Below are 22,424 nucleotides of genomic sequence, written 5' to 3'. Positions count from 1 at the left end.
ATAAATCTTTATTGAAAACTATAACAGTGAGATAATTAAAGTTTACTCTTCTCTTATACATGTGATAGTACTTAGAATTAGTTTTATACTCTCCAAGAGTTTTCTTTTAAGTGAAGAGTGCAACTTTAAAGAAGCACTGTCGGGTTTGGTTTTTTTTCATTCTGGGGTATGTTATATTTCTCAGCAGGTTTTACAGGAAAAGTAGCAGCTGAAATATCAGTAGAATTACTGCTTAATTACTTCAGCTTTATGAATAAGCCAACACAGACTTTTTAATTTTGTTGGAAGAGAAGCCTCATCACCTGTATTTCATAGCTCACTGGAAAAACCAAGATTGGCACGGAGTTTACAAGTGCCCGCTTCTTACTCTCGGGCTGGATTCAGCTCCTGCAGTTCTCGTGGACATTGATGGTCCTTTCACATTATGATGGAAGAAATCCAGCAAGAACTGACTATGTGTGAGTGTGTGAATGCCATTTTGGTGCTGCATTGGGTTCCTTGGACTGAAGGTGACTGAGGGGTCCCTAAGCAGTAAAAATGTTTGTCCTCCCGCCTTCAGCCTCCTTGTCCTGCAAGGCAGGTATTCCAATATCCTGCTTGGTGATGCCCTGGGGGCCACCAGTGTGGAAGCACAACCATTTGTATGCCAAAAGTGTTTTGAAGGAAGCATTCTTGACAATAATTTCCTCATACACATTGTGTTTTCTTGCATCTAAATCATTATTTCGTGCCACTGAAGGGGGATGGGGGAGGAATATAAAGTACAATAAAATTGCTGCCTCTGTGAGGCAGGTCGGGACACGGCTGTGCTTGAATTCTTGATGAATGAGGTCATTTATGGGCTTCCCCACACAGAAGGGATCTACTCAACACTTTCTCCTGACACATGGTTCCCATATGAAGAGATTATATACCACATTAAGGAATGCATAATTTGTGATCTCTTCAAAGAATATTCCAGGAAAGGTGAGGGAGAATCTGATACTGCTGAAGGTGTATTTAAAGCCTCTGCCAACAAGATCATCCTAAGAATTAGAGATTTTCTTAGTCATTTTGCTTTCAGTGCTGCTGACATTTCTAAATAAGAGGCTGACAGTAAACTAATTCAGAATGAGTTCATGCCTTCAGGCTTTTATCATACTATAGACACAGCAGTTTCCATAGGAAAAAAAAGGCAGTGCAGAGGGTAGGGTGTGGAAGGCTTTGCTTGAGTCAACATTTCTCATGTCAGCAGTGCTTTAGATTTCCTGTTGTAAAGGATCTTTCAACTTCAACAGATACCAGATGCTTTTTTTCTTCATCTTTTTCTTAATCCCAAGTTGCCAGCAGCCGTTGTAGAAATAAAAAATTCTGTCTGGTTCTGCAGATGCGTGCGTGACTTTTAATTAACCCAGTGAACACATATAGATCCAATTTGCTGTATCCATTCATCTGTACTTGAATTAGGGTGAGGGATGTCTTCAGTGCTGTAATGTAGTAAAGTTTATTTTTAATGAACCTGCTTTGCACTTGTAAGTGAAAGCTAATTAGTACAGTTCATTCATTGTTTATATCTAGGACCACTGGGAATAGCTTGATTTCTCTGCCTACTTGGTTCTGAGCCATAAATACACATCCACTACCTGCAACTTTCAGGTTTTTCACTGAACTGACACCAGTATTTGTAGGAGTTCATATTATATACCAACAAAGTTTTCTTAGGGCAGGATCCTGGAAAAGATTTCTGAATCTTTGTCCATGTTACTTCTAGCTCTTGCTAGTATGTGAATCGTGGATCTGAGTTTTGCAGATAGAACCAATTTTCATTCTTCTTAAGCAGCTGTGAATTATCCTTAAATAACTTCTCATTTTGGTGAGAGAGCATACTGAACCATAGAAAACTGGGGGCTTACAGAGCCCATCTCCCTCCTTTAACTCCTGAGTGATATTTAACCTGCTGGCACACCATTGAGATGTCAGACAGAAGGGAAAACAATGCATCCTTCCTCTGCCCCCCAAAAACCCAGTCAGATTTTCCCTGTGACTTCCAGTGTTTAATCTTGGAAAGATTTTCCTGATATCTGCCTGAATTTTCCTGGAATGCTGTGGACAGTGAATCTCTCGGGAAACAAATGAGCTACAGCAGAATGGCCTGGGGAAGATGTTGGAGGGGAAAATGTATCACTGGAGGTCATATTCCATGTTGCTACACAGATGCCCAAAGCTAAAAAAATATATTGCAAACTCTGGTTTTCTGGGGGATAAGTGGAGAAAGACTGGGCCAGGGTGTATTCTGAGCTTACTGGTTCCCTAAAGGGAGTAAACAATGGCAACAAAAATACCCCTGGTGTTCTATAGCTGCTGTCAGCTGGAGCTGGTGAAAAGGTATCTGCTAATGGTGCACACTGCTAAATGTTTTATTTCCTGACAGCTTTTCTGAATAAACAATTTAAGTTGGATTTTGTTTTAAATGTGATCCTGCTGCATTCTTTATGTGGTTTTTTTATTACTCCTCAGTGCATAAGCCCTATAATCAGAAATGGCAATGTTTCCTTGTAGAATGCAAGTGCAACTTCTTCTGTGGATGCCCCTGATTCCCCCTCCCTGTTGATCTGCACTTAGGGAGGTCAGTGCGTAAACCTCAAACAAGCCCTCCTAAGCATTTATTCCTGCACAGGTTGTATTGCTGAACATGATTCAAAAAGTGCTTTGACTAAAAGATTTTTGCTAAGATGTAGACGAGAAGAGACGCTAAAGACGAAGGTACGATGCTCTGCGGAGCTAAGCGCCGCTCCCGGGCGTCTTTCGGCAGAAGCCGCACTCCGCAGAGCACTGTCAGCGGCAGAATCGTCTTTGCGCGAAGAAGCCGCTTCTTCGCCTCCGGGAGCCGGAGAGAGCGGCAGCTTCGCAAAGGTGAAGAAGCAAGCTGTACAACACTGCGATTGTGTGCGCAGCTTGCCAACTGATACAAAACAGTACTTTACCACTTTCCTGCCTTTTCCAATCACATGAACATTCGATTGGAAGCTGCTTTGCACAACTTTCTTTCTCTTCTTGCAAAACACTCGGCAGACCTCCGTGCAACATCTAGAACACGATGGGAGATGTTTTCTGTGCTGGCACAGTTTCTGCTTGCCAGACATAGTGGAAACGCTTTTTGCTAAGATGTAGACGAGAAGAGAGTCTAAAGACTGGATCAAAGCAAATCACACCTATCTTCAAAGAAGGCAATTAGGAGCACTCAGAAGAGTCCAAACCAGCCAGCCTCTTTTTTATCCCCAGGAAGTTTATGGAGCAGATATTCCTGGAAAGCCTTGCCAGGCACATGAAGGACGACCAACTAATGTAGTCAGCATGGATTTTCCTGGGGAATTTCATGCTGAACATCTTTTTAAACTCCTCTGATGAATCAACGTGACTGGTAGATGAAGGGTATTTTGACTGTCTGGACTTCAGGGAGGTTTTTGGCATTTCTCTACATGGCAGCACACATACATACCGGAAGCAATAGTGCTAAGGGGAGGGAACCAGTGTCTTTTCAGTGATGCTGAGTGAAAAGACAAGAGGCAGTGGGCACACTCTGAAATACAGGAGATTGCCTTTGAACATCACCAAATGATTTTTTTACTATGAGGGTGACTGAACCACGGCACAGACTGCCCAGAAAGACTGTGGAGCCTGGATCTTTGAAGACATTAAAAGTACACCCAGATAGAATCCTGGGCAAGAGGCTCTAGGTATCCTGATTTAAGCAGGGGGGTTGGGCCCAGTTAGCCCCACCAACCCCTTCCACTCTAATTCATTCTGTGCTAGTGAATTCTCTTGGAGATGCACTTCAAGCACTGGCATGACAAAGTTCTGTGCAGACAGAGATCCAAATGGACATGGGATCGAAGTTCCTTAAGCAGTGTTCAAGAAGAATGTAAAACTCTGGGACAAGTATCTCTTCCCTAACTGAATCCCTTTCATGGGAAAATTCCCAGCTATAGAAAGATCTTCTGATATGCGTGCATTAGACTGACACTGGCTGAGCAAATTTCTCCCTATGTGTATATAAGACCAGTTAGGATCTTCACCCAAAGTGTTGTCAACATAGTCACAGAATGTCTACTGTTAAGAAGTGACAACTGACATCAGAATGGCAAATATTGGTCCACAAAATGGATTAATGGATGGGAATTATCTACTTGGGTTAAAAACAAAAAGAAAGAGTTGGTCTTTATTTATCAATTTCATTGCAATATTGATAAGGGAAGAAAAAGACCTAAGTCCTTGACTTTCTTAACTCGAGGAAATATTTTAAAAATTCCTTGTAAAAATTTATTATCACTATCAGACTATTGAAACCGTTTGAGTTGGGAAAAAAGTTCCAAATTTGTCTAGATAGTGGCAAAGAAGCCAAGAAAATAGGAAAGAAACAAAAAGAGAGCAAAAGAGTCAGCTTCAGTGCACAAGCTCGTTCTAGAAGTAGTCTGCCTGGGAAAGGAACCCCCAGTTGAATTTCCAATGTATTCCTGCGCTGGTTTCACTAACTGGTCAATGTAAAAACCAATCCTTTTGTACAACTTCTCCCAGCAACAAAAACTCCAACAGGTTGACACCACCATCATGCCTGTTCCAGACATATTTAAAAGAGAAAGGATGATTTTCTTGAAAACCTACTTGCATAAAAGTTGCAAGATGGTGGAGGGATTCCCACATCCTCCTTCCTCCATCTGGCTTGAAAGTATGTTTGATCAAATATGCAACAAAGCACATGATTTATAAGGTAGAGTCAAATGGTTGGTTTGGGAATTGATCTCTTGTTGATAGTAAACTTCATATCCACTCTGTGTGACCTTTCTAAAACAAAATGTGGAGCTCAGGCATGAATCTGCCACAACAAGTGTTAAGCAAACCTACACACTCCCCTTCACATGCCCCCCCTTCCACACACACCTAGGCACACACAGAGATCAGCATAGCAGATCATGAACACCTTGGAAAAGACTGAAATGCTAAATGCCTCTCTTTATGGGCAAAAGAGCTGGTGCAATCGTTCAAATGCCTGGTACAAAAATTCTGTTGAACATTTAGCTCCTATTTAAAACACAGCTTTTCATTTAATTCTATTTACAGAATATTTTCATTTCATTTGGTTCTTTAAAATTACTTAGTTCTCAGGTGTTGTACGTCTAGGAATATTTTCTTTGAAAAATAGAAAAAAATAGATGATATCTTTTCAGCACAAAACATTGCTTGATAGAATTTTAAACCATCATGATATGGAAGGATTGTTCTGTCCCTCTCTAAGGTGGAAGAAGTATTTGGATCACAGATCATCTACAATGAAATACTTGACATGTTTAAGATGCTTTCAATCCATTTTGATCCTCAATTGCTTATTCGTTGTAAACAGTAATTTTTCAGTGAAGGGAAAGTGTGTGTGGTATATCTACATGATGTTCAAACCCAGGTCCTACTAATGGCCAGGCTGAATTCCAGTAAATAATGTCCCGAATGATATTTTGCCGCCTGCTTTGGCACTTCATGAAATCTTACCATGATGAGGTGCTGAAACACAGAGATTTTCTCTTAGAGAGTGTCTCATGTTGTAACCCATCCCATGGATTTTATGCTGTAATTCTTATCTCTTTTAAAATTTGCTATCTTCTGTACAGTTTTCATGAAGCTTCCTGTTACAGTAGTGAAAATCACAGATAAATGTCATTTTGAAAACTTTGAATTTACCCCAAGAGCTGAGAGAAAACTTGCTCCTATCCTTCAAGCCCAGTTTCTTCTATAGTCCAACTTTGTTTCTCTACCATCAAGATTCTCCTTTGTTGCTGCTCCAAGCCCCGTCCAAGCTGACCTTGAGTACTTTCAGGGATGGGACACCCACAACTTCTCTGGGCAACCTGTTCCAGTGTTCCAGCACTCCCACAGTAAAAAAGGCCTTCCTTTCATCTAATATGTGTAGGAAATCATCACTTTAGGCATAGAAACTTGGAGTGCAAATTTGAAATTCTTTTGATTTGAAGCACATTTTAGATGAATACTGACTTACAGATGACTAAAAGATGTTGATGAGCATTTGAGCTTTGAAAAGTTTTGAAAAAGTGCACGGAATTTAAAATTGAAACCAGTAAAATTGAAGACTTCTTGCCATTTTCTTTTTCCTCTCCTAGTCAAAATTGCATATGTCAGATATCAGTGCTTCATGCAAACCTCTCAGATGCTCTCAGAGAAAAAGCTTTTCTTTCAGACTAAGTTGCGGTTGATGTAGAACACTAGTAGTAGTGAAAGTTTTTCTGGGCATCGGGGCAGCACCTTCTCCTTGGATTTGTGTGCAGAATGCATTTTATCCAAACTGGAAAATTGATCCCAGCTCTGTTCTATTCATCATTCTTACTGCATCAGGCCTGAAGATTCTGTGAAAAGTAGCCTGTGGACCTTGAAGATAGCGCATGTGAAAGAGATGAGAGGTGATGGAGAAGTTGAGGGAGAGAAGAAAGAGCATATGGCCCAGTACGGACACCAGAAAGTATTTCTTCACGTGATCATGGCAGATTGCAGGAGCCACTCGGTACTATCAAACCAGCCCGACTTGGCACTGGTGCCACCTTGCCTCTGGGAACCATCCTGCGTATCGTGGATTTTCAGGAGCCAGCCCGCCACTCCCAGCCACAGGCCCCCAAACACAAACCACGGCCCTTTTCCCTGGCAAATCAAACTCACCTGCCCCGTTTCTGGGTGGCAGATTGCAGGAGCAACTTGCTACTATCAAACCAGGCCGACTTGGCACTGGTGCCAGCTTGGGTCTGGGAACCATCCTGCGTATCGTGGATTTTCAGGAGCCCGCCGGCCACTCCCAGCCACAGGCCCCCAAACACAAACCTCGGCCCTTTTCCCTGGCAAACCAAACTCACCTGCCCCGCTTCTTGATGGCGGATTGCAGGAGCAACTTGCTACTATCAAACCAGCCCGACTTGGCACTGGTGCCAGCTTCGGTCTGGGAACCATCCTGCATATCAAAGAATTTCAGGACCCAGCCTGAACAATTGTTTAGCACCCTTTCAAGGTGGTGTTTGACAAACAGGGCTGAAGCAGATCTTCCAAATATCCAGGAGATCAAAATCCATTGAAGCAAATTCTCCTGACCAGTCACCTTGCTGCTGCTGCTTATTCACCCTCCATACCAGCTGATCAGGCCTACCAATGCTGCTGCAAAAAGATTGTGAAAAAGGTAGGCACATTTTCACAGATGCAGGGAAAATCCCCTTGGATGATGATTCCAAGGCATAACTTGATGGAGCAAGTGATGCAACCTTGTCTACTGGCAATGTCTAAGTTGGTGAGTTCACCATCTGTCAGCATCACTTTAGAAAATAAATGTTTGATCCACAAAAAAAAGATTTCATATGTCCTGTCTACCTGCTTCATTTCAACCAATGAATAGGCTACATTCCATCAGCAAAGGGTTTATGATCCTATCTTTCTTTCAACTGTGATCATTCTTGATTTTTTTCTAAATCAGACACAGTCTATTCATAAGATTCAGATGCCCATGGTAGGGGTGTAATTAAATTCACATGTTAAAAATATCCTTCTTGTTATCTTTTCTTCTAATTACCCACACGTAAGATCAGTCTGAGAGCTGAAGAAAACCCCTTCATTTGCTGTTTGCCAAGTGTCATCTACGTGATACAAATTCTACTTGAGAAATCACACCCATTCATTGCCATGTAAACAACCTTTTCTTCATCATTAGGTATTTTGGTGAAGTGAATGATTAGAACATAAGCAAGGACATTTGTTCAAGATGCTCCAGAAAGAGCTGTGCTCTGTTCTCTTCTTTGCTGCCTATGTTAGCACTGAGCTGCAAAAAATGAAAGACTACTAGGAAAAGTGTTACTTTTAGTCTAAATTCGTAAATGATGTTTGAAATACCCTGTTAAATGAAAAGGTGCTCTTTAAATGATGGCATCTTAGGGGAAAAAGTCAGCTTGGAAGAGGTTTTGAGACAGTTGCTTCTGGAAAAAAAAAAATAAAATTGGAGGCATCTAAGGTCTTTAGCCATCCCATCTTGAAGATTGATTCAAAACACAGTTCCTTCATCTAGGAAGAACAGAGGACCATAGATGACAACCCATTTGAAAATGGAGTTCTATTTCTTTCTGGTTGGGATTACCGGACACCATTTCTTGTGAAGTCAAGGGACTGCAGTTAGCTCTCCACTAACTTCCTTCCCTGAAATTCATCTGCATTTCCTCCTTTGTCTGGAGTCCCCATTTATTAGTATGCATAGATGGTATACTCCATCGATGCATGAATAACAGAGGGGATAATGTGCCTTTTGCTGCCATCTTCTTTTGCTGCTCCATTGTGCTTGCTTTGTTCTTGCTTTCTGTCAAAGAAATGCTAGCAAAAGCCCTCCTCAAGTCTTGCTGTGAAGACAGACTGCCAGAAAGGTAGAGAAACTTCAGACATTTCCAAGACCCATGTAGCACGTGTCTTGGTCAATTTCTATGCAGATCCTTTCTTCCAGCAGGACTTTTTTGCACCATTAGCGAACACTGAACTGAATCCAATACAAAAGCAGTGGCTAGAGGAACCGTTCTCTTTTCATTTGAATGGTGATAAAAATGCGTATCAAATCAAAGCATTTGAGAGCAGCAGGAAGATTTTCTATGGAGCTAGCAAATGATAACAAGATGCCTATTCACCAGTTGGGTTCCTTTGGGAATTTACAAGAATTCCCGACAGAAAACACAGCTTAGTAAACTACCAATCTAAATCACAATATCTAGAAAGGTGACATGAAAAACAGCAAGAGGAAGAAAACAAAAAAGAAAACCAAAGGAAGCCAGAAATAAGGCACAACCTCTCCTCCTTTTCTGCTTACTACAGTACCTTAGAATTACCTTCAAGTTTCCTAACAGTCACATCAGTAGAAAACTGTGCCAAGAACAATTGTGGAAAACCCTTCTATCACAAGAGAAACATAGGTTCTGCTTTAATGACCATTAAATCTGTATGCAATGCGTACGGTAAGGGTCTGTTTTGTATATTCAAGAACAATTGAAAACTATTTCTGAATTGAAGGGACTGCTTTTTGTGTGTTATGAATGACTTGGCTAAATATGGCACATGTTAAAATACTGCAGACATGTGGTTCATTTTAGAGATGCCAACTGCAAAGGAGGGAAGCATTTGGTGTGCTTAAGAAAGTCAAGTATTGGAGAGTGCTTTTGTTACTTCTTGAGAAGGTTAGAATATGCCCAAAAGATGCTAGCTGGGGAGTTGCAATTAATGAATTATTTGCTGTAAGTAGGTCAAATGACATTAGCTTTCAAAAAGGAAAAGTAGTCTTATTCCACGTGCCAATTCTAAAGTAGATTAATAAGCCTTAAGCAGGAGATGGATATGAAGAGGGATATGACATGAAAGGTTAAGCAACACTGCTGACAGCAAAAGGCTTACCTGCTGCAGATACAGGAGACAAAATACTATTTTGACACAAACATTGCTATTCAGACGACAGTAAAATTCTGAGTGACAGCGAAATTTACTCAATCATGACAGTAAAATTTGCTCACATCAAAATGTGCTAAGCAATTCTTAGTGTAAGCTAAGCACCTTAAGCAAAGGGTAGTTCAAGCATAACTGGTATTTGATGGCAAAAAAGGCAACTTGGCCTGTGTTTCTCACTTCTACTCCATTAAAAAGCTTACTCTGTCTCAGATTCCTTTGAAGGGATACCAACACAAGCTGCAAAACTGCATCAAAATGATGATTTCAAGAAAGATAGATTAGAAAAATGGAATAATGGTTCATGTTCTTTTCCTTCCAACTGCTTTGTTTGCCCTTTGAAATTTTTGAAGTCCTTTCTGGTGTCACCATGGTTGCACTGCAGCAAGTGTTTGGCTGTAAGCTGTCCATATTGCCAGCTTCTGGACTGCCTTCAGAAAACTTCCCACTGGCTTTGTATAGAAATCACAAGCAGTAGAGATGACAAAGACTGCAGAAACCTTCTCATCTCCTTCTAGAGCAAGACCATGTCTTTGACCCACTCTTAAGTAGACAACTTTCATCAGTCATGAGGGAGTCTCATCTTCAAGAGTTAAGCAGTGACAGCTGTAAATGACAAAAAGCAGACTGAAATTCTCTTGGGACTCCAGCAGAGAGCAATGAAGGAGGTTGAATTCACCTTCTTGGGAAGTTCTAAAATGCACGTTAACTTGAGCACAGGAGCTAAGCCATCGTAACCTTTGTTGAGTATGTCTGCGTAGACAGAGTTTCCATCACTGCAGAAGCAATGTTATTTAACCCACGTTATCATCTCTAGCTGCTAAGCTGCACTTATTGCAAAGTATCTGCAACGTATTTTACAGGGTGGGGGGGGATGTGTAATCCCTGAGTAATATTGCAAAGAGAAGTACTTGGGGTGTGGGGTGGGGGGGGGAACCGCAACTCTTAGGTTTTTCAAAGAATGGTTCCATTTGAAAGTCAAAAAAGATGTCAAACCTTTCTTTCCTAGACGTATTACCAGCACAAACTGTACCAGAATTTATGACCCGTAACTGTACCGTGGAGGCTCTTTCTCTGGACTATTCCTTAAGAAACAAAGTTCTCACTAGAAAGAAAACAAAATTAGCCAAAGTATTGGCCTGGATTAGTTCCAAGGCTCTGTACTAAAGGCCAAACAGGTGTAATAATAGTAACGAGTGGACTAAAAGTTCAATCAGTAGAGCATTACTCAGTTCAAAGACATCTTGTGTCCTAATGTTCTCACAGAAGACTGTAAAAACCTGTCTATTTTGGTGGGTTTGTTTTATCCATTTAGCTGTATCTTCTACTTCTCTCCACTGTCTGAGAACATTGATGATAAGGTTGGAAGACCTGATGTAAACTTCTAGAAGTAAAGAAAGAGAAGCCAGTAAAGAAAGGCAAATTTGTTAATTGCAGGCGGAAAGACGGAGGCCAACAAAAGAAAACAAAAGAACAGTAATAATGAAATGCTCCCCTGTCTTCTGTGAAAAGTAAAGGCACAGACAAGAAAGAACAAGTGCAAAATTCTCACTAGAGAAACGTACTTGATCTGACTAAAGAATTTTGCGGTACATTTCTTGCTGTTTTCTCATGCCAAACATATTAACCATTGAAGGTGTCCCTTTCCTCTTTCTGGAATACAGCTAGGAAGATGGCTGTGTCATTGCTGACAAGCTGCTATTCTCAGAGGTGTCCAGCTGAAAGTCCTAGATCAATTGATTTGCTCTGTCACTTTGATATGGCATGACTTACAGTTTCAGCACCTGAACTTGCCAGCCCTACAATTCTTTGCCCCTTGAATGGTTAGATAGGCTCCTTGGCAACTGGCATTTGTAAGGACATGAAACTATGCAGAATTTGCACCATGAGATGATGCCAAATGATGCGCGCCGGTAGATGAACTAGGGCATGCAAGGCAGAGAGAGGGAAATGAGAGCACAAGAAGAGAGTACACAAGAAGAGAGTACAATCTCCTTTTTTCTGAAACACTGTAGAGACCAAAGAGAACACAAATCCTGCTAGGGGTAGTTCTTGCAAAAGACTGAGAGTTCTTTTTGTGTTCACAGGCCTGGAATATTTGGCTTTGGATCACGGCAAAATGCAGATGACAAAACGAGGCCTTGAAGTCACATCCAGTATGAAGCAGTATGAAAGAGGAAAGCAGCTGAAAGCGTCAACCCTGCTAAGTAGTCTCAGTATTCTTCTTGACATTAGCAGAAATTTGAAATGAGTCTCTGAAAATGACAAAGGAGGCAGAAGAAAAGGGAGCGATGACTCCTCTGGCATAGTGTTTCCTAACAGGGATCTTCAAAATGTAAAGGTTGTATCATCCTTTCAGCTGAAGGAAGGTATGAAAACAACAGGAAGGAAACGGCATCAAATGCTAGAAAGACTCTGGGCAGTGTACTTCTAGACAGAAAGGCCACTGATGGAAAACCAACTCAACTGGCACCAATGCAGCAGCATTGTACTAAAGTCAGAAATGTCCAGCGCTTCACTCTCTGCCATTCCATTCAGATGCACACGGCAGCTCTGCAACATTCCTACTGATCATCTCCTTGGCAAACTGGGAGTGAGGGTCCGTGGTGATGCAGAGTCCCCAGGCAGATGCAAAGGAGAGCTGCTTTCTTGCAAAAACCAGGCTTTTGAAACACTCAGGCCTTTATCACTTCCATAGCTTTAAGCCATACCAAACACAATTCAACCAACCACCACGCACCACGCTGTGAACACACGACGGTTCTAGAACTTGTTGATCTACCTCTAACTCAGCTGCCTCACCTTCCCACAGTCCTTTTCTACTTAGCCAAAGTAATGGACCTCAGCCCAAGGCCTTCCTTTTGTAAGCTTCTAGCTAGATGCAGCAGCAAACCACTACTTTCTTCTATGCCAAGACTTTAGGTAGACGATTTGCATCTGCCCTTCCAGTGAAACCTAATGGGGAGAGAAAAGCCTCTCAGAGATGTTCACTCATTCCATTTTCTAGACAGGCCAAATCAAAAGAAAAGCAAGCTATGGCATTGTGTACTTGCTCTTACAAAACACCTGCTGCCCTCTGACAATCAACTAGCAGAAAACCAGCAAAACTGAGACTTGAGGCAAACAACCCTTGGAAGGGAATCATGATGTGATCAATAAAGACAACACTTTTCCAGGCTACCGAGATATTGGAAATGTCAGCAAAGGCTTGTGAGCAAAGGCTGAACTAATGGGGAAAGGGTAAAAGAATCCCAAGAAAAACATGACCAAAGGTTAAAACAATTGCAAGAAAAACATAGACAACTAACCTGTTGAAGCCTTCAGGAAATCAGTGGCCGCTGATTTACATAGGCCATTCAAGTTAATTGACCCGTGCACCTTCCACTCCTTTTTCGGCACCTTTCGGCACCAAAGGGTGAATTGAGATATGGAATCACAATTCCTTGGATTCTGTTCTGAACTTTAGGAGAGAAGTACAGCAGCTGAAGTACCTGTTACTGATGGGATACCCAGGAACACCGAGTTGACACATTTCATTCTTGGCCAATCACAACAAGCAAGACTAAGAGGATAAGGCTGGCTTATTTTCATGACACTTTTCTTGTTTTACAGCCTGCTCTGATTCTGGTGAAACTTTTTCATTCCCTTCTCTCTAAAAGGAGGAAGTCCAGTCCATTATCCTGCCCTACTGCTGCAGGTATACCAGTGGTTTGTCGAGCCTAAAATTGGAATTGGAAGGTATGGAGCTCCCCTGAGCTAAGCGCCGCTCCCGGGTGCCTTTCGGCAGAAGCCGCCGTCCAGAGAGCACTGTGATCGGCACAATCGTCTTTGCGCGAAGAAGCCGCTTCTTCGCCTCTGGGAGCCGGAGAGAGCAGCAGCTTCGGAAAGGTGAAGAAGGAAGCTGTACAACACTGCGATTGTGTGTGCAGGTTGCAAACTGATAGAAAACAGTACCTGACCACTCTCCTGCCTTTTCCAATCACATGAATTTTCGATTGGATGGTGTTTTGGACAACTTTCTGTTTCTTCTTGCCAAACACTCTGCAGACCTCCGTGCAACTTCTAGAACACGATGGGAGTTGTTTTCTGTGTTGGCACAATTTCTCCTTGCCAGACCTAGTGGAAAAGCTTTTTGCTAAGATGTAGGTGACAAGAGACGCAAAAGACGAAGGTACAGAGCTCTCCTTGGCTAAGGGACGGTCTCGGGTGCCTTTTGGCAGAAGCTGCGCTCTGGAGAGCACTGTGACCGGCATAATCGTCTTTGCACCAAGAAGCGGCTTCTGTATTTTAGCACATCAGTCTCAGGACATTGTTAGACAATGGAGACAGGATGTTAACAGCTCACTGATCCACAGGGAATGCCAAGGAGGTGTGGCATTACAGCATAGCATAAAACCATCTCAGCCTAGATTTCAGCCAATCATACATAGAGCAACACATATTGACAAGCATTCTTACCAATCATATAAACACACTTAATGGTAGTTAAAACAAAGACTGGTTCATAAAACACAAAGAACAGAGCTCCATTCATGCTAACCTTCTAAAGATATACATTAAATAGCCTTGTTGCAATCCATAAGCCAATTCTACAGAGGCCTATTGTTATTTGTCACGTATGCTCTACTACTTAGAAAACTTTTTTGCTGTATTTGCAATGCTAAGAGAACTTCAGTCTGAGGGCTATTCTTTTTTACCCATTTCTTAAAAACCCTCTAATTTTATGAATTCCAGCAGACAGGCTCCTGAAATTCCCCAATACACTGGCTGTTTCCCCGACCCAAGCTGGCACCAGTGCCAAGTCGTGCTTGTTTGACAGTGCCAAGAGGCTCCTGCAATCTTCCATCAAAACCGGGGCAGGTGAGTTTAGTTTGCCTGGGAAAATGACATAGGATTTTATTCCATGCCTATGGCCAGAGTTGCCGTCTGGCTCCTGAAATTTCACAATACGCATGATCATTCCCTGACCCAAGCTGGCACCAGTGCCAGTTTGGGCTGGTTTGACTGTGCCAAGTGTCTCCTGCAATCTGCTATCAATAAGCGGGGCAGATGAGTTTTCTTGCCACGGAAAAAGGCTGAGGTTTTTATTTGAGGCCTATGGATGGAATGTCCGGATGGCTCCTGAAAGTCTGCAATACGTAGGATTGTTGCCAGACCCAAGCTGGCCCCAGTTGCAACTCGGGCTGGATTGATAGGGCCAAGTGGCTCCTGCAATCAGCCATCAAAAACCAGGGATGGTGAGCTTGGTTTGCCTGGGAAAACAGGCCAGCATTTCTGTTGGGGGCCTGTGGCCGGCAGTTAGCAGCTGGCCCCTGAAATTCTACAATACGCAGGATGGTTCCCAGACACAAGCTGGCACCAGTTGCACCTCGGGCTGGTGTACAGTGCCAAGTGGCTCCTGCAATTTTCCATCAAGAACCAGAGGCAGGTGACTTTAGTTTTACAGGGAAAATGGGCCAGCATTTCTGTTTGGGGGCCTGTGGCCGGAGTGGCTGGCCGACTCCTGATATTCTGCATTACACAGGATGGTTCCCAGATGAAACTGACACCACTCTCAAGTTGGGCTGGTTTGACAGTGCCTAGTGGCTCCTGCTATTGGCCAGCATGAACTGGGGATGGTGAGCTTAGTTTGCCAGCAAAAAAGGAGCAAGGTTTTTATTTGGGGGCCTGAGGCTGAAGTGGCCGTATGGCTCCTGAAATTCTGCAATAGGCAGGATGGTTCCCAGAACCAAGCTGGCACCAATTGACACTTAGGCTGGTTTGAAAGTGCCAAGTGGTGCCTCCAATCTGCCATCAAGATCCTGGGATGTTGAGTTTTATTTGCCAGGTAAAATTGGCCAGTATTTTTGTTTGGGGGCCTGTGGCCTGAGTAGTCGGCAGACTCCTGAAATTCCGCAATACACTGGCTGTTTCCAAGACCCAAACTGGCACCAGTGCCAAGTTGTGCTGGTTTGACAGTGCCAAGTGGCTCCTGTAATCTTCCATCAAAACCGGGGAAGGTGAGTTTAGTTTGCCTGGGAAAATGACATAGGATTTTATTCGACGCCTATGGCCATGAAGGCCGGCTGGCTCGTGAAATTCCACAATACGCAGGATGGTTCCCAGACCTAAGCTGGCACCAGTGCCAAGTCGAGCTGGTTTGACAGTGCCAAGCAGCTCCTGCAATGTCCCATCATGGACTGGGACAGGTGAGTTTTTTTACCAGAAAAAAAGGCAGTGATTTGTGTTTGCAGCCTATAGCTCTAGTGGCCGGCTGTCACTTTAAATTCAGCAATACGCAGGATGGTTCCCAGAACCAAGGTGGCACCAGTTGCAACTCTGGCTAGTTTGACAATGCCAAGCGGCTCATGCAATCTGCCATCAAGAACTGGCACAGATGAGTTCAGTTTGCCAGAAAAATAGAGCGGGATTTTTTTTCGGGGGCCTGTGGCCAGAGTGGGCGACTACCTCCTTAAATTCCGCAATAAGAAGGAAGGTTTCCAGACCCAAGGTGGCACCACTCACTAGTCGGGCTGGTTTGACAGTGCCAAGCGACTCCTGATATCTGCCATCAAGAACCGGGCATGGGGAGTTTTGTTTGCCAGGAAAAAAGAGAGGGATTTTTTTTTTGGTGCCTGTGGCTGCAGTGGCCGACTGGTTCCTGAAATTCTGCGATATGCGGGATCATTCCCTGACCCAAGGTAGCGCTACTGAAAACTCGGGCTGGTTTGACAGTGTCATGTAGCTCCTGCAATCTGCCATCAAGAACCAGGGATGGTGAGTTTCGTATCTCAGGAAAAAGGGGCGAGGATTTCATTCGAGGGCGGTGAACGGAGTGGCTTGCGGACTCCTGAAATTCCACATTACGCAGGATGGTTCACAGACCCAAGCTGACACCAGTGCCAAATCAGGCTGGTTTGACAGTGCCAAGTGGCTCCTGCAATCTGCCATCAAGAAAGGGGGCAGGTGAGTTTAATTTGCCTGCGACAAGGGCCAAGGCTTGCGTTCAGGAGTCTCAGGCCTGGAGAGGCCAGCTGTCTTCTAAACTTTGGCAATACGCAGGATAGTTCCCAGACCCAAGCTGGCACCAGTGCCAACTCGGACTGGTTTAACAGTGCCAAGTGGCTCCTGAGGTGTGCCATTAAAAACTGGGGAGGGTGGGTTTTCTTTTCAAAGGAAAAGTGCTGAGGTTTGCTTTTAGGGGCCTGTGGATGGAGTGGTGTGCTTAATGCTGAAATTCCACAATATGCGGGATGGTTCCCCGACCCAAGCTGGCATCAGTGCCAAATCAGGCTAGTTTGATAGTGTCAAGAGGCTTCTGCAATCTGCCATCGTGAACCGGTGCAGGTGATTTAATTTCTCAGAAATAAAGGGTGAGGATTTTTTTCGAGGCCTCTGTGTGGAGCTACTGGTGGACTCCTGAATCTTCGATATGCAGATTGGTTCCAAGACACAAGCTGGCACCAGTGCCAAGTTGGGCTTGTTTGACAGTGCCAAGTGGTTCTTGGAATGTGCTATCTTTAATGGGATCTGGCGCGTTTTCTTTACCAGGGGAAAGAGCCGAGGTTTGTGTTCGTGGGGTATGGCTGGAGTGGCCGGCGGGCTCCTGAAATTCTGCAATATGCAGAATAATTACCAGAACCAAGCTGGCAGCTGAGCCAAATCGGGCTGCTTTGAAAATGCCAAATTGTTCCTGCAATATGCCATCTGGGATGGAGACTGCTGAGTTCAGATAGTGATGGAAAAGGAGCAGAGTTTTTGCTTTGGGGCCAGTGGCCCAGAGTGACAGGCTGGCTCCTAAAATTCCACGATATGCAGGATGCTTCCAAGACACAAGCTGGCATCAGGGCCTTAACAGGATTATTTGACTGTGCCAAGTGCCTCTCACAATTTCACAACAAGAATTGAGGCAGGTGATTGTTGTTTGCCAGGAAAAGGAGGCGAGGTTTTTATTCGGGGGCCTGTAGCAGAGAGTGGCCGCCTGTATCCTGAAATCCGGCAATATACAGAATGGTTCCCAGACTCAAGCTGGCACCAGTGCCAAATCAGGCTGGTTTGACAGTGTCAAGAGGCTCCTGCAATCTTCCATCAGGAACCATGGCAGGTGAGTCGTCTTTGCTGGCATAAAGGAGAAAGGTTTTTATTCCTAGACTTGTGGCCAATAATGTCTGTCTGGCTCCTGAAATTCCGCAACACGCAGGATGGGTCCCAGAGTCAAGCTGGCACCAGTGCCAAGTCGGTCTGGTTTGACAGTGCCAAGTGGCTCCTGCAATCTGCCATCAAAAACAGTGGCTGGTGAGTTCAGATAATGATGGAAAAGGGGCGAGGTTTTTTTTTGGCGCCTGAAGCAGCGATTGGCCGGTTGGGTCCTGAAATTCCACAATACGCAGAATGCTTCCCCGACCCAAGCTGCCACCAGTGCCAAGTCAGGCTGGTTTGACAGTGCCAAGTGGCTCCTGATATCTGCCATCAAAAGCTGGGTTCTCTTTTCAAAGGAAAAGTGCTGAGGATTTCTTTTGGGGGCCTGTGCATGGAGTGGTCTGATGAATGCTGAAATTCCACAATACGCAGGATGGTTCCCAGAACCAAGGAGGCAGCAATGCCAAATCAGGCTGGTTTGACAGTGTCAAGAGGCTTCTGCAATCTGCCATCATAAACCGGGGCAGGTGATTTAATTTCCCAGAAAAAAAGGGTGAGGTTTCTCTTTGAGGCCTATGTCTGGAGCGGCCAGCGGACTCCTGAAATTCTTCGATATGCAGATTGGTTCCAAGACACAAGCTGGAACCAGTGCCAATACAGGCTTGTTTGAATGTGCCAAGTGCCTTTTAGTGATTTCACGTCAAGAATCGAGGCGGGTGATTTTTGTTTGCCAAGAAAAAGGCGGTGAGGTTTTATTTGGGGGCCTGTTGCAGAGAGTGGCCGACTGTCTCCTGAAATCTGGCAATACGCAAGATGATTTCCAGACCCAAGCTGGCACTAGTGCCAAGTCGGGCTTGTTTGACAGTGCCAAGTGGTTCCTGCAATCTGCCTCCTTTAATGGGGTCTGGAGCGTTTTCTTTGCTGGGGAAAGGGCCAAGGGTTGTGTACGTGGGCTATGGATGGAGTGGCCGGCGGGCTACCTGAAATTCTGCAATATGCATGATAGTTCCCAGACCCAAGCTGGCACCAGGGCCAAGTCGGGCTGGTTTGACAGTGCCAAGTGGCTCCTGCAATCTGCCATCCAGAAGCGGGGCAGATGAGTTTTTCTTGCCAGGGAAAAGGGCCGAGGTTCCTGTTTGGAGGCCTGTGGCTGGCTGTCTCCTGAAATTCCACGAAAAATCCCATGGCTTCCACACCCAAGCTGGCACCAGTGCCATCTAAGGCTGATTTGACTGTGCCAAGTTGGTCCTGCAATATGCCTTCCAGAAGCAGGGCGGTGAGGTTTTCTCGCGAGGGAACAGGGCTGAGGTTTGTGTTCAGGGGCCTGTGGCTTGGAGTGGCCGGCAGGGCCTGAAATTCCATGATACGCAGAATGGTTCCCAGACCCAAGCTGGCACCAGTGCCAAGTTGGGCTGGTTTGACCGTGCCTAGTGGCTCCTGCAATCTGCCATCCAGTAGTGGGGAAGGTGAGTTTTGTTTGCCAGGGAAGAGGACCAATTATTTTATAAGGGAGCCTCTGGCAGGGAGTGGTCGGCTGGCTCCTGAAATTCCACGATACGCAGGATGGTTCCCAGACTCAAGCTGGCACCAGTGACAAGTCGGGCTGGTTTGACAATGCCAAGTGGCTCCTGCAATCTGCAATCCAGAACCGGGGAGGTTGAGTTATGCTTGCTAGGGGAAAGTGCCAAGGTTTTGTTCGGGGGCCTGTGTCTGAGAGTGGCCGGCTGGCTCCTGAAATTCCACAATACGCAGGATGGTTCCCAAAACCAAGCCGGCACCAATTCCATGTCAGGTTGGTTTGACAGTGCTAAGTTGCTCCTGCAATCTGCCATCCGAAACCCAGGCAGTAGAGTTTTGCTTGCCAGGAAAAAGTGCGGACATTTTTGATCCGGGGGCCTGTGGCTGGGAGTGGCCGTCTTGCTCCTGAAATTGCACGATACACAGGATGGTTCCGAGAGGCAAGCTGGTAGCAGTGCCAAGTCGGGCTGGTTTGCGTGGGCCAAGTGGCTCCTGCAATCTGCCATGCAGAAGCGCAGCAAGTGAGTTTTGTTTTCCAGGAAAATGGCCGAGGTTTGTGTTTGGGGGACTGTGTCCGGGAGTGGCCGGCTGGATCCTGAAATTCCACGATAAAAAGGTTGTGTCCCAGACCTAGGCTGACACCAGTGCCAAATCAGGCTTGTTTGACAGTGTCTAGTGTATCCTGAAATCTGCCATCCAGAACCGGGGCAGGTGAGTTTTGATTGCCAGGGAAAAGTTCCGAGGTTTGTGTTCAGGGGCCTATGGCTGGGAGTGGCCGGCTGGCTCCTGAAATTCCAAAATACGCAGGATGGTTCCCAGACCCAAGCTGTCACAAGTGCCAAGTTGGCCTGGTTTGACAGTGCAAAGTGTCTCCTGTAATCTGCCCGCCAGATGCAGGACAGGTGACTTTTGTTTGCGAGGGGACAGGGCTGAGGTTTTTGTTTTGAGTCATTTGGCTGGGATTGGCCAGCTGGCTCCTGAAATTCTGCTATATGCAGGATGGTTCCCAGACCCAAGCTGGCACCAGTGCCATGTCGGGTCTCTATGAGAATGCCAAGTGACTCCTGAAATCTGCCATCCAGTACCGGGGCAGGTGAGTTTTGTTTGCCAGGGAAGAGGAAAAATTATTTTCTTGTGGAGCCTGTGGCCGGGAGTGGCCGGCTAGCTCCTGCAATTCCACGATACGCAGGATGGTTCCTAAACCCAAGCTGGCACCAGTGCCATGTCGGGCTGCTTTGACGGTGCCAAGTGGCTGCTGCAATCTGCCATCCAGAAGTAGGGCAGGTGACTTCTATTTGCCAGGGAATAGAACTGATTATTTTATCCGGGAGACTGAGGAAGGGAATGGCTTACAGGTTCCTGAAACTCCACGTTATCCAGTACGGTTCCCAGACCCAATCTGGCACCACGACCAAGCGTTGGGCTGGATTACAGTGTCTACTGTTTCCTGCAATGTGCCACCTTGAACCGGGGCAGCTGAGTTTTGTTTGCTAGGGAAGAGGAACAATTATTTTATTCGGGAGCCTGTGGCCGGGAGTGGCCAGCTGGCTACTGAAATTCCAAGATATGCAGGATGGTTCCCAGACCCAAGCTGGCACCAGTGCCATGTCGGGCTGCTTTGACAGCGCCAAGTGGCTCCTGCAATCTGCCATCCAGAAGCGGGGCAGGTGAGTTTTGTTTGCCAGGAAAAGGGCAGAGGTGTGTGTTTGGGGGCCTGTGTCCGGGAGTGGCCAGCTAGCTCCTGAAATTCCACGATACGCCGAATAGTTCCCAGACCCATGCTGGCACCAGTGCCAAGCCGGGCTGCTTTGACAGTGCCAAGTTGCTCCTGCAATCTGCAATCCAGTAGCAGGGCAGGTGAGTTTTGTTTGCGAGGGAAGAGGAACAATTATTTTATTGGGGATGCTGTGGCTGGGAGTGGTCGGCTGGATCCTGAAATTCCATGATACGCAGGATGATTCCTAGACCCTTGCTGGCGCCAATGCCTAGTCGGCCTGGTTTGACAGTGCCAAGTGGTTCCTGCAATCGGCCATCCAGAAGCAGGGCAGGTGACTTCTGTTTGCCAGGGAATAGGACTGATTACTTTATCTGAGATCCTGAGGAGGGGAGTGGCTTGCTAGTTCCTGAAAATCCACGTTCCCTAGAACGCTTCTCAAACACAAGCTGGCACCACTGCCAAGCTGTGGGCTGGTTTACAGTGTCATGTGTTTCCTGCAAGCTGCCATTCCGAACCGGGGCAGGTGAGTTTTGATTGCCAGGGAAGAGGAACAATTATTTTATTTGGGAGCCTGTGGCCGGGAGTGGTCGGCAGGCTCCTGAAATTCCACAATACGCTGGATGGTTCCCAGACCCAAGCTGGCACCAGTGCCAAGTCAGGCTGGTTTGACAGTACCTAACGTTTCCTGGAATCTGCAATCCCGAACTGGGGCAGGTGAGTTTTCTTTGCCAGGGAAAAAGGTCGATGGTTTTGTTCGGGGGCCTGTGGCTGAGAGTGGCCGGCTGGCTCCTGAAATTCCAGAATATGCAGGATTGTTCCCAGACGCAAGGTGGCACCACTGCTAACCTGGGCTGGTTTGAGAGTGTCTAGTGTCTCCTGCAATCTGCCATCCCTAACCGAGGCAGGTGAGTTTTGTTTGCACCGGAAAAGGGCCGAGGTTTTTGTTCGGTGGCCAGAGGCCGGAAGTGTCTGGCTGGCTCCTGAAATTCCACGATACGCAGGATGGTTCCCAGATCCAAGCTGGCACAAGTGCCATCTCAGGCTGGTTTGACAATGCCAAGTGGCTCCTTCAATCTCCAATCCAGAAGCACAGTAGCTGAGTTTTGCTTGTCAGGTTAAAGGGCCGAGGATTTTCTTTAGGGGCTTGTGGACGGGAGTGTCTGGGTGGCTCCTGAAACTCCACGATACGCAGGATGGTTCCCAGATCCAAGCTGGCATCAGAGCCATCTCAGACTGGTTTGACAATGCCAAGTGGCTCCTTCAATCTGCCATCAAGAAGCACAGTAGCTGAGTTTTGCTTGTCAGGTTAAAGGGCCAAGGATTTTGTTTAGGAGCCTGTGGAAGAGAGTGTCTGGGTGGCTCCTGAAACTCCACGATACGCAGGATGGTGCCCAGACCTAGGCTGGTAGCAGTGCCAAGTCGGGCTGGTTTGAGAGTGCCATGTGGCTCCTGCAACCTGCCATCCAGAACCGGGACAGGTGAGTTTTTCTTGCCAGGGAAGAGGACTGAAAATTCAATCGGGGGCCTGTGGGCAGCAGTGGTCGGCTGGCTCCTGAAATTCCACAATACACAGGATGGTTCC

The sequence above is a fragment of the Melozone crissalis genome, unplaced genomic scaffold, assembly GCF_028551555.1.
Source record: "Melozone crissalis strain CALT ecotype California unplaced genomic scaffold, PUWL_Pcris_2 ptg000009l_1, whole genome shotgun sequence".
Classification (NCBI taxonomy): domain Eukaryota; kingdom Metazoa; phylum Chordata; class Aves; order Passeriformes; family Passerellidae; genus Melozone; species Melozone crissalis.
The sequence above is the reverse complement of the archived record's forward strand: the minus strand, read 5'-3'. Positions refer to the sequence as shown.